The sequence below is a fragment of the Dreissena polymorpha genome, chromosome 11 (assembly GCF_020536995.1).
Source record: "Dreissena polymorpha isolate Duluth1 chromosome 11, UMN_Dpol_1.0, whole genome shotgun sequence".
In the NCBI taxonomy this organism is placed as follows: Eukaryota; Metazoa; Mollusca; class Bivalvia; order Myida; family Dreissenidae; genus Dreissena; species Dreissena polymorpha.
In genome coordinates this window covers 69817265-69830539 of record NC_068365.1, presented here as the reverse complement: position 1 = coordinate 69830539, position 13275 = coordinate 69817265, and the positions used below count along the sequence as shown (strand labels likewise).

The window sequence follows — 13275 nt, the reverse complement described above, 5'->3', positions numbered from 1 at the left end:
GCAATTCTTTCTGATCGTTTAAAAATACACAATTTAGTATAGTTTAGTTTTATTTTGGCACTGATTCACATATCATGATTAGATACAAACAAATAGATACATACTAACAAATACGGATGCAAGACTAGTTAAGTAATACATGGCAAAATATAACAAATACGAGTTCAAATAAATAAATATTACCATGAAATGCTAACCATTACCAGGGATAACACAAAAAGTGAAAATGATTTCACTTATTTCCATGGTGGTCCCTGACAATACTACTAAATAATATCTGCATATATCATTATGCAACAAAAGTATATTACATTATCTGCAAAATTAAGCCATGTTTAAATCCTGATTGAATATCAATATCTACACTATCCGCCGAAACTTAAGTTTTTGTACGAAGAGACTTCTTGTAAACCTAAGATACCTTAAAAAGAAGACTGTTTCGTCACTGACTAGCCTGTGGGGACTCACAGACTAAACTGCGACGACACTAACTGCACCTGAATAAAGCCCATTTTTATCGCGCAGTTGCAAATAAGATGGGTTCCGATATTTAAGACAAAACCCAGATCCGATTAATCCATCCCTGAAAACACGTTGCATTTATGTTACTTGGTATGAGCATTTCAACTTGAGTTATCGGATATTATCTTTGAGGACTATATGAGACTCGTTCTGGTAAAACTGGGCTTAATTGATTGATTCGTCCCGGAGTAGCCTATGCAGCCGGCACAGGTTGATTAGGGACGACACTCTCCGACGTTATTGATTGTTTTGCTTAAAGGAAGTCACTTCTGAGTGAACATTTAGTTTAAAAGGAAAGTTTCGTACCATATTAGCCTATACGAACTGCGCATGCACATGCCTTAAGCCAGGTTTCCCTAAAACGAGGCCCATATATTATATAGTGCAAAAAAAGACAGATAGGCGCCAAAAGTCTGTCAAATCCGGTGGGAAGGACCAATTGTACGGCCTGGCGGTCAGATGGATACGTAACGTATGTAATGCCTCCCGCCGTATAGGGACATAAACATTCAAAATAAGCTGCGCTCTGGGAAAACAGGACTTAATAAATGTGCGAGAAGTGTCAACGAAGATTGCCCTGTGCAGTCAGGTGAAATTGCACAAAGAAAAGACTTAATTTTAACAAAAAAATACCATTAACGCGGAAAGTGACACTTTACTCACATGCAATCAGCCCCGTTTTCACAGAGCGCGACCCATATCAAGAGCAGTTCACAACTATGTAGTGTACGGGGCACGTTCATTCCAGTTAGAAGATCACCGAAACACATCGAAACACATCGTACCTACTGTTGCTATCACCACTTTCGAATTCACGTTTCTAACGGATTCCATCGCTCAATACTACATCCAACCCCCGTTAACAATATTTATAATAAAATGTGTTATGTAATATGTGTTTGTTAGCTATTTAAGTGTTATGCATAAACCTTTGTTTATTGCATACATTGTCTTTATATACTCTGCAACACACACGTGATTGAGTTTTTATTATTTTAATAATATGAGCCATTATTGTTCACGTATGCGTGGTAGTTAAACACCTCATGGTTTACTCATACGCATAAAAGTCCGTTTTATTGACCGATAGCAATATACCGGAAGGCAAATGCAAACATCTCTGTCAATATCTTTCGTCACATGTTTACTACTACCACTGAATGTGTATCCGAGTAGAAGCACGTACGGTGAACGAACGCTTCATCGAAGGTTCAAATAACAATATGTACACTACGTACTAATTTGTGTCCGCATTCTTCCGCGGTCGTGTTACGTTACTCATATAAAAATTGCAACCTTTTGACGCAGGTTTAACAGGGATTGAAGCTGCTATTTATCAATCACCGAAAGTCCTGTGGTTGTGTTAGTTCTTTTATGGTTTGTGTATAGACTTATTCGAAGTGTTTTTTATTTAAATGACGTACACATAATAAATTGCAAACAATCGAAAAACGCTTGTCTTTGAACCATAGTCACATACAGTGTTGCAGTTACCTTGGATGGTCTGCATTTTTACTTATTAATTAACAATTGGCTCCCATTTTAAACAAAAGCCTGGGCTGATAAAACTAATCGGACCGCGCTCTAGGAAACGGGGTAAATTGCATGTGCGTAAAGTGTCGTACCAGATTAGCCTGTGCAGTCCACGAAGGTATTAAAGGGGCTAGTGTTTCGGCCAAACATGAAGTTTCTTTTTAAAGGCACTACGTTGAAACGAAAAAGTCATTAAAGCGGAAAATGTCGTGCCTGAAAAGGCTGTGCGGACTAGTATTACAACCTTAAACAAGTCCACAACTCGACTACTATCACGCACATGTTAATATTCTGAATTAAACACCAGAAATGAAAAGTATATTCCTTCAACGATATTTGATATAGTTAATGGTCGCTGAAATATTTACTGCCTAAAGCGATCGTGTCGTTGCTTACGGTCGACAAGACGCTACAACTATATATATAACGTTATATTCGCAACCCATAGTTAGGTAAATCATATCGCTTATCCCGAGGTGTTTTATTTTAGTGTTAACGTTAAATGTATGTCTATGTCAGATCTGATGAAATTTTACTGGCTGCATTGATACAAATATAGGGGTGCAGTTCATACTGAAACAGTGTACAATATATTGCACATACATGTATTAAATAAAACACTGTTTCTATTAGAGTGTTTGAAGTTAATTAAACCTTAAAATTATAACATTAAGAAATTATGACTTTAACATTGCAAGCACATATGCTTGTTTAGAAATAATTTCATAGTTTAAACCTATTTATTTCAGTTCGATTGCATTTACAATGCTTTCTACTTGTTTGAAACGCTCTCGGGTCCGTTTCCTGTGCCTGACGCCAGTACTTGGTGTTTTGGGGGGGGGGGGGAACGCTCCCACATGAGGATTGAACCAAACACCGAACCAAAGCAGGTCGCTAGGCGGACACCATATCCATGACACCACGGCGACCATGACAATAGTTTATTTCGTCCGCAGAATATACATCTTAGTGTTTGCAGATTGAGGAATGTGCTTACGCACCCGTATACAGATGACAATAACGTACGGACGTCACGTTATATATGACATACACAAATTGTTGACCACAAAAAAATGACTGACAAAAAAGACAGACAAGATAGCCACATCTATAATGTGGCGCGATCTGTGAAAACGGGACTTAATTCATGTGCATAAAATGTCGTCCAAATTTGCATGCATGTGCAGTCCTCACAGGCTAATCAGGTACGACAATTTCCGCTTTTATTGTTTTGTTTCGTTTAAAGGAATACTTTTCTAGAAAATAATCAAATTTAGGCGGAACCTGTCGTCCCTGATCAGGTCTCAGTCCTTTGAGGACTGCAAAGGCTAATCTGGGACGACATTTGAATTACATGCAAATAGCAAGACTCATATATAGACAAGCATGCATGCAGTTAAGAATACAGACAGGCATCGCTCAAGCAGCAGAACAGTCTTTCTCCGGACAGGCAGAGCGGACAAACAGTCATACAGACAGACAAACAATTAGACGGACAGACTAGACAACAAGGAGTTACTGATATACTATAGTTGGCTCGCTAAGGGACAAGACGACTGGCAGGCATGAGAACGGATGGATCGGGGTCAGACTCACAATCAAGCAAGCTGGTCATCCACATTTACATAATAACACATGTTCGCTTAAAAAAACAAACACATCCTTGATCTGATCAAACAGAGAAAATTAAGCTTTAAAAAGATAATTCAATCTATTGATTGTGTATCATATCTGATTTATATCAGCGCACTAATAAATGTATCAATTTTCGTGTATTTGAAAACCGACTTTATATTCTTACATAATTTAAAATATTCAATGCCAAGTATTATAAATAGATAAATACTATAAATACATTTAGATTTAATATATTACATCAGCTGCATGTATGATATGAAACGACAAATACGATGTACTAGAACACATTTTTTAAACAAAAATATATAAGTAATTTATATAAATTTAACAAAATAGCATACGCAAAATGTATCGACCATTTTACGTAACTATGTAGAATATACACTTTACACTAATCAAAGCTAATAGAAAGTAATATAATATATGCATATCTAGATCGCAACAAAGTGTTGATGTAACGGTAATTCTTCAACTCTAGATGTTCGGAAAAATGAGATTCTGCTTTGTGAAAGGGGGTTTAATGCGTGTGCGTAAATTGTCGTCCCATATTTATTTAGCATAAGCAGTTCGCTCAGGCTAATAAGAGACGAAACGTTCCGCTGTAATGTTTTTTTTTTTAATTTAAAGAAAGTTTCTTAATATCGAAACTCCAGTTAAGGCTGAAAGTGTCTTCATTGGTTGTGCGGACTGCACAGGCTAATCTGTTACGACATTTTACGCACATGAATTAAACACCCTGTTCACAGAGCAAGGCTAAATTGTTAAAAAAAAAACTTTTACGGTTTGTTTCTCCTGCATCGCAAATGTATCCAGACACTAGGATACCATACCACACAAATATTACTCAACCCAGCCTATTGTCAAAGAAACGATACACGCCTCGGTTCTAGTAACCAGGTCTTTAGTGACAGAGATGTTTTCGGTTTCTTCGTTTTTCGTTAAGTAAGCGGAAACTGACAGCATAACAAACACTAGGCACCCATTGCAAGTCGGATGAAGTGGTACCAACACGCTCGCTCGAAATGTACTCTCTGTTTGTACTCCCTGAAAGATAACATAACAACTTTAAGTAAAATATGAGCCACGCTCTGTGAAAACGGGGCTTAATTCATACGTATAAAGTGTCTTCAAAGCTTAACTTTTGCAGACCGAACAGGCTATTAGGAAAGACACATTCCGCTTTTATAGAATTGTTTGTTTTAAGAGGGTCTGATCTGCACAAAATTAAATGTAAGCGGAAATAATAGTCCCTGGTTAGCCTGTGCACATTTCACGTGCTAATACGGGACGACACTTAATACAACTGTATTGTGTTGTGCATATTGAGCCTAGTCCGCTACGCAGTCTAAGAGAAGCTGAGTACACACACTATTTAGGGACTACGTAAGCCTCGTTCTGGGAAAACTGTGTTTAATGCATGCGACTTAAGTATCAGCTGAGACGATACTTTCCGCCTAAACTGGAATTTTTTAAAAACAGACTTCCTTTAAACGAAAAATTGCGTAAAAGCGTACAGTTTCATCTCTGATCAGCCAGTTCAGACTGCACAGGCTTATATGGGAAAACACTTTCCGCACATGCATGTATAACAGTTATACACATCGCGTCTAAATAAGAGTTAGTTTATGCTAATCGTATCCAACTTGCGGTCTTGCCTACGCAAACTCGAGTGTCCCCAACGCACAACAAAATACCGAATACACATAATTGTGAACTTTTGAAGCGGATATTCTGACATTTGTCCACATTTCTTGCGAGTCGGCAGTGGGTCAATTGTAAACGATTACTTGGACATAAAAAGGGTACTGGAACAGGAACCTCGGTATTTACCGGTACTCTGAAATACACATAACTGTTATGCCCACATGAAACATATTGTAACACAGGCAATTCACAAGTACATTAAAACGGGCTTGCTATCACAAATAACGTTGAATTGTGAAAGTTTGAGCATAATTTGCTACGCTTTTTTTTTAAGAAAAGTTGACTACAATTTTGGGGTCTTTTTATTCTATTGTTGAGAAATAATAAGATGACACTGGCGTTGTGGATACCAGTACGGGAAGTGTCAGCTTCGATCGCCATTCGGGGAACGTTCTTTAGATCTACCGCAATGACACAAAGTACTGGTTCTACCCAGAAAACGGACTTGATAGCGTTTCAATAAGCTTTCGATAAATTCGAGCTGAAATAAATAGGTTTAAATTATCAGAAAAAAGGACAGTCACAGCGTCATAATTCTGTCGAATCTGGTCGGACGGCCAGACGGTCGGACGGACATGTACAATGCTTTATAACTTCCGCATTATAGAGACATGAAACACCAATATCCATAGTGCTAAACAGTATGTGGGAACGGGGTCTGTTCATTAATGTAAAAAGATCCTTTAGACACACTATACCTACAGCTTCTACTTTTGAATTTTCGTTACAGACATAATTTATTGCTAAACGATCCGTACAAACCTTCGTTAACAAAATATATAATAAATTTGATAAACAACTGTTTTTGTAAGTCAATAAGTTTTCCTTTATATCCCTGTCGGTTATTGTTTGATTTGTTATTGTATACGGTGTACATAGCACTTGGTTGAACTTTTACTATTGCCATAAAATGAGTCATCATCATTCGCGCATGTATGGCAATTCGACACCTCTGAGTGACGGAATGGTTAAAGTCCTGCGCATGTATGGCAATTCGACACCTCTGAGTGACGGAATGGTTAAAGTCCTGCGCATGTATGGCAATTCGACACCTCTGAGTGACGGAATGGTTAAAGTCCTGTATGGTAATTCGACACCTCTGAGTGACGGAATGGTTAAAGTCCTGTATGGCAATTCGACACCTCTGAGTGACGGAATGGTTAAAGTCCTGCGCATGTATGGCAATTCGACACCTCTGAGTGACGGAATGGTTAAAGTCCTGCGCATGTATGGCAATTCGACACCTCTGAGTGACGGAATGGTTAAAGTCCTGCGCATGTATGGCAATTCGACACCTCTGAGTGACGGAATGGTTAAAGTCCTGTATGGCAATTCGACACCTCTGAGTGACGGAATGGTTAAAATCCTGCGCATGTATGGCAATTCGACACCTCTGAGTGACGGAATGGTTAAAGTCCTTCGCATGTATGGCAATTCGACACCTCTGAGTGACGGAATGGTTAAAGTCCTGCGCATGTATGGCAATTCGACACCTCTCAGTGACGGAATGGTTAAAGTCCTTCGCATGTATGGCAATTCGACACCTCTGAGTGACGGAATGGTTAAAGTCCTGTATGACAATTCGACACCTCTGAGTGACGGAATGGTTAAAGTCCTGCGCATAATAACTTATTTGTCTGTTAACCGATAGACAACAATATGTCGAAATGAAAATTCAAATCTCTCTAGCTTTTTCGTTCTTCTCATGTAACTGCTACCAACGATTGTGTTTCCGAGTAGACGCAATAATTAAACCGCGTTCTGTGAAAAACGGGCTTAATGCATGTTTTTTAAATGTCGTCCCAGATGAGAGTGTGCAGTCCACATTCCGACGGTATGGTGTTTTTCTTAGCAAAAATCTTGTCTATTTTATGTGCTCTGTAGTTTCTTCTGGATGAGACCTTCTTTAAACGAGACATTTCGTACAAGCGACAACTTTCGTCCTAGATAAGCCTGTGCGGACTGCACAGGCAAATATGGGATAACACTTTACGCACATGAAATAAGCCCAGTTTTCCTAGACCACGGCTCATATGTAAACAAAAATGTGTTATCTTCTAAAAAACTGAGCATATTTTAGTTGGCAATATTATCTGATCGATTCAGCGCATAAATGTAGCAATTTATTAAACACACTGAATGTTGTCTGCAAATATCATCATTTATCACGTGATCTGCAAAAGAAAACCATTTTAAATTCCTCGTCAAAGATCAAGGACGACACATTCCGCCTAAACTCGATTTTTGATACGAAGACACTTCCGTTAAACCAAAAATAACATATAAGTTGATAATTTCATCTCTGGTTAGCCTGTGCGAACTGCAAATGATAATTTAGGACGACACTTTACGTATATGTATTAAGGCCAGTTTTCCCAGAACGAGGCTGAAATGTATCATACGGTTTTAAAAAGACGACCAATTGATATGAGAAACACAATCCTCATCCGATTAATCGAACTAATGAAACGCGTTTCTTATATGTTTTTTGTGAGTTCTCCTTTAACAAAGTGAACCATTTTAACGCAGATTTAACAGGAATTCAAGACCATTTGTTTATTTTAATGGACAGTTTCAAAGTTTTGCAAATGATTAAATATTAAATTTATTAACTTGAACTTATCGATCTTTCTTCCTAAAGTATCGTTCTGGCGTACTGTTTAATCACGGTGCCTATACCATGTGACTGTGTTGGGAGAATAAAACGCGACCCACAGGCTAATCAGGGACCACACTTTCCGCCTCGAACACGGGACCATTGGAAAAAAAGCTAATACGCTACGCTTACTTTTGTTATTAGAAGTTGTTCTATACTTTTTTTTTCGTCAGGTGTGCTATTTCGCTTGTTTTTTCATAATGCATACATTAATATTTATATGAAAGACAACTTTTTTTAAAATTATTATTGCACAAAACTGTGAAATAGTCCAGATAAATTTTGAATTTCTCCTTATTGTCCTGAACAAGTCTTACTGCTTTGATGAATGCATATGGATTAAAATTTCTAGTGAAAAGTTTAACTACAATCAATCAAAACAATTATTAATCTTTAAGAATTAGACACGTTCGACTAACAGTTGCATTTAATAACGTTATGATGCAGAACTATCTAGAAAATGTGTAGTATAATATAAAATATAAATAGAGTCCTTAAAAAGAAAAAGAACACGAATGTGTAACGTACTGCAAATAAAACGTATAACTAAGCTATACAAGCGGAACAGCTAGCTCGATTTTATTTCTGTTTTGAAATAAATTGTATGCATGCAGTAATGACCAAAGTATATGTAATAAAACAGACATAATGATGATAATGCATTAATTTCGTAGTTACACTAACCATTCTTTGTGGAGTAGTTTATTGCTGATACAAAATATAGGATCTCTTAATTATGTGTAATCATTGGGTTATTAAATATTGGCGTAAAATATGCGCACATGCTTAATATATGGTTCCGAGCGAAATTAAATGGGGCAACGTACAAAAACGACAACTCGTTTATACACCAGTAACTTAATTAATTATTGATAAAAAGCTCTCGCTAACGTCGAGATAAAAAGCGAATATTAATACGAAATAACGCTAAATAAGTAATTGTTGATATGGCTGGAAAGTGAGCGGCATGTAAAAAATCAACACAATTAATAAAGGCGGCGCATACAAAACACTGCGATATGCACACGTACATTGTAGGTAAACATGATTGCACAAGAATGAAAATACTGATTTAACTGCTAAGAGTGACACTGAAGGATTTTCTTGTACAATAACCTTTATAGAGTGAAACTGAAAGATGTTCATGTACAATAACCTTCATAGAGTGACACTGAAGGATGTTCATGTACAATAACCTTCATAGAGTGAAACTGAAGGATGTTCTTGTACAATAACCTTCATAGAGTGACACTGAAGGAAGTTCATGTACAATAACCTACATAGAGTGACACTGAAGGATGTTCAATAACCTTCTATAGTGAGAGTGGAGGGTGTTCTTGTACAATAACCTTCATAGAGTGACACTGAAGGACGTTCTTGTACAATAACCTTCATAGAGTGACACTGAAGGATGTTCTTGTACAATAACCTTCATAGAGTGACACTGAAGGACGTTCTTGTACAATAACCTTCATAGAGTGACACTGAAGGATGTTCTTGTACAATAACCTTCATAGAGTGACACTGAAGGACGTTCTTGTACAATAACCTTCATAGAGTGACACTGAAGGACGTTCTTGTACAATAACCTTCATAGAGTGACACTGAAGGACGTTCTTGTACAATAACCTTCATAGAGTGACACTGAAGGATCTTCTTGTACAATAACCTTCATAGAGTGACACTGAAGGAAGTTCATGTACAATAACCTACATAGAGTGACACTGAAGGAAGTTCATGTACAATAACCTTCATAGAGCGACACTGAAGGACGTTCTTGTACAATAACCTTCATAGAGTGACACTGAAGGACGTTCTTGTACAATAACCTACATAGAGCGACACTGAAGGAAGTTCATGTACAATAACCTTCATAGAGCGACACTGAAGGACGTTCTTGTACAATAACCTTCATAGAGCGACACTGAAGGACGTTCTTGCACAATAACCTTCATAGAGTGACACTGAAGGATATCTTGTACAATAACCTACATAGAGTGACACTAAAGGATATTATTTTACAAGTTTGGGACACACAGTATTCAGATTAAAACTTACACTAGATATAAATATGCTACTAAGTTTCATCAATGTTGAATTATAAATCTGGTAGAGTGGAAACAAGGTTTTCCAATTATTTTACTTGCTGACCTAGTTTTCGGACGAACTTTACACACATTCAATTTTGGCTCTAATAGTGTCGAGATAAATATTCTGACAAAATTTTATCAACATTGAGCAAAAATATGGCCTCGAGAGTGTCCCACGTGCTGAGAGTTGACGACGCAAACCGCTCACTGAACGACGACGGACGCCTGATATAGACTCATCACACTAGATCACCTTGAGCGCTTCGTGCTTAAGTGACCCTAAAACTGTATACATTCCTCTTAAGTATATTTTCTATGCGAGCCTCTATAAGAGTTCGAAAATTCGCCTACTTCAATGGGAATTTTACTATTTCACAGTTCCGTTGTCGATAGTGCGCGCGCTTAAAGCGATACGTCGAGGTCAATTAATTTATTGCGATTTTACTTTGTCCACTATTTTCACCGTGCCCGTCAAGTGACGTATGGGACAACTTTTAATAATTAAACACATAAACATTGTACTTTGAGTTGTTGTGTTTTTGTTTAAGAGACATATGTGTACAACAACTATTCCGTAAATACTTATTATAAGATTATCTTATTTTTGAAAATGATATTACGTATTACAGCCGCCCGCCGGAATGCACGTTTAAGGTAATTATTTTTCTTAGTCACGTGTTTGGTGATAAATATTTCCGTGCCGAAATCGCAAATTTTCCGTTTATTACAATAACGGCTATACCCGAATTCTCTTGAAGAACAGCCAGCTATAGCAGAATTAACAGAAACAATAAAATACGTAATTTTACCAATTTTAAAGCGTTCAATTTTTGTTGATGTTGGTAAAATTGCCGTAATAAAAGTTATATGCACAGTACTAGTAAATTGGTGCAGGTGTTGAAAGTAAATTTAATATCGCTTTCAATCTATGCGATCATGGCATTGCATACCCGTAGACGTCTTGTCGCTTACGTGATTAAACAATTATTTTAAATAATATGAATCGCTGCAATTAAATATCAGGTATCCAAAATCTTGGAATGTGTATGAACTATTTCTTAAAATAGAATTAACCCTTTAGCTAAAATTAGTCAAATATAAATACCCGATTTCTAAAAACGCTTCAAACAGTAAATATCGAATAATACCCGCAAATCGCCTTGTCATTTATCTTAAAATCATTCAATGAATTGAGTGTACGAACAAGTCATATTTTGACAAACATAAAAACACGTAATTTGAATTCGACCTTGAATGTATACGCCACCAAGCTACAAACCCGTGCAATTTGAAATAATCGATAACGTTACACCGACTTTGAATGATTACAAAATAGATATATCAGAAAGACAATCGTTTTCATTGTTCAACGCCAAATTGACTTTTAAACATGTTAAAGTATTAAGTTTTAAACAAGATGAGGTTTCAGAAGTAAAATCGGAACCCCATTTTAAATGTATTGCAATCCATCCCTCAAGGTATCAATCAAGGTCAGTGTGCAGTCAGTAGCAGAATCGTCATATAAAGAATTTCGTGTTTACTAGGTAACATTATAGTTTTATATGACGAGGCTTATTTTAAATGATGATATTCGGCGATTTTATTATGATATGTCAATACTAGATTGCTAATGTGTTTTCAACAATTCCGTGTTATACTATATTTTTGATTAATTTAATAAGAATTGTTACACCATATCGACCAATATATTTGGATAATAATGATGATTTACGATACAATTAATAATCAAATCAAATAACAATGCCCGGCAAACCACTAAAACAGGTCTGCTCGAAGAACGCACGTATACATATTTCTGAGTTGTATGGGTGATTTATTTCCATTCTTGTTTTGTATTTATGCTCTATTTATATAGATATATGATCAATAATATCTAACAATGCGAAATAAGAAATCTGGCGAAACATCCCGTTATTGACTTGGGTGTGATAAAGCTAAGAACTCCGCCGACAAAATCGCTATCTTTGATCTTATTGTTATAACAAATAATCGTTAACGAACAAAATCAACACAGAAACATATTGCGTCGATGTATTGATTTTAATATTGGCTTTTGATGAGGGCATAGAGAGGTAAACAGTTTAGAAGATAAGCGAAATGATGTAATTTACAAATAAAATGCAAAGCTAAATTATATGATCGAAATAGTAAAATTTGTAATCGGTTTAATCTGTTGTATAGAGTTTTTTAAGAAACAGAAATTCTTAAAATTCATGTAATTTAATGCATTATATTGATAAGGTTTGTTTTCATTCCATATAAGTTGGTTTGCTTTAGATTACACATTACCAAACTTGTGATAGCTTCATTTTTTATTTATGTTTGATATTTTTATTTTCAGAACAAAGCCGATAATCCTATGTTTTTATTTCATTGTTCGCATCGTATGTATTAATTGTAAACCACATATAATAATGCCTTAAGAAAAAAATCACCAAAATGCCGCAACACCCCTTAATTACTGCAACTTTCATTGAACATATATGAATGTATTATTTACTGTTGAAAAGTCGCCGTTTATATATAACCGCGAACGTGTTCGAATGCAACACAATGAAACATTTTTACAACCATTTCTCTGACAGTCGGCCCCCTGCTAGTATACCTACTAATATTTTTGGGTAATATTTCAGCAAAACATTAAGTACATGTATAGCTTATTTCACATTTTATAATAAAATTGGAGCAAGGAAAACAACATAACTTACTTGTTTGTTCGAACTTGTGTATCGTGACAATCCGTTAAAGTCTGGAGTGAAATCGAAAGTTAGTGGATTTTACGGGTATTTCCAGTTGTTATGGCATTGTGTACAGATCGGTTGATAGTAACTAAGTACGGAATCCGGAAAGTGCCTTCTACATGTATAATCTCTCCCTTCTTTCATAAAGGGCGACACACGAAACAAGAAGCGATACACGATATTTTGCGCGACGCACGATATTATACGCGACACACAATATTTTGCGCGATAAATGAAGCGACGCGCGAGAATGTACCACGAAATATCGCCCTTATGAAACGTCGAAAATAACAAATCTTTAAATTATCACTTTAAATAAACATGTACCATGCTCTAAAATATCATTTATATGCACCTTTTGACCATTTTT

At 36.4% G+C, this 13275-nt stretch overlaps 1 long non-coding RNA gene across 2 annotated transcripts; it reads right to left on the bottom strand.

Annotated features, from left to right (window-relative positions):
• Positions 1 to 9396: 9396 nt before the first annotated feature.
• LOC127849499 (uncharacterized) lies at positions 9397 to 10076 on the bottom strand. Of its 2 annotated transcripts, none has more exons than XR_008034870.1 (3): positions 10042 to 10076; positions 9523 to 9602; positions 9397 to 9482 (listed from the first exon to the last, which is right to left on the bottom strand). It is a non-coding gene; the product is annotated as an uncharacterized LOC127849499 (long non-coding RNA). The 2 variants fall into 2 exon arrangements; XR_008034871.1 differs by lacking the exon at positions 10042 to 10076 and adding an exon at positions 9763 to 9777.
• Between the last annotated feature and the right edge of the window lie 3199 nt (positions 10077 to 13275).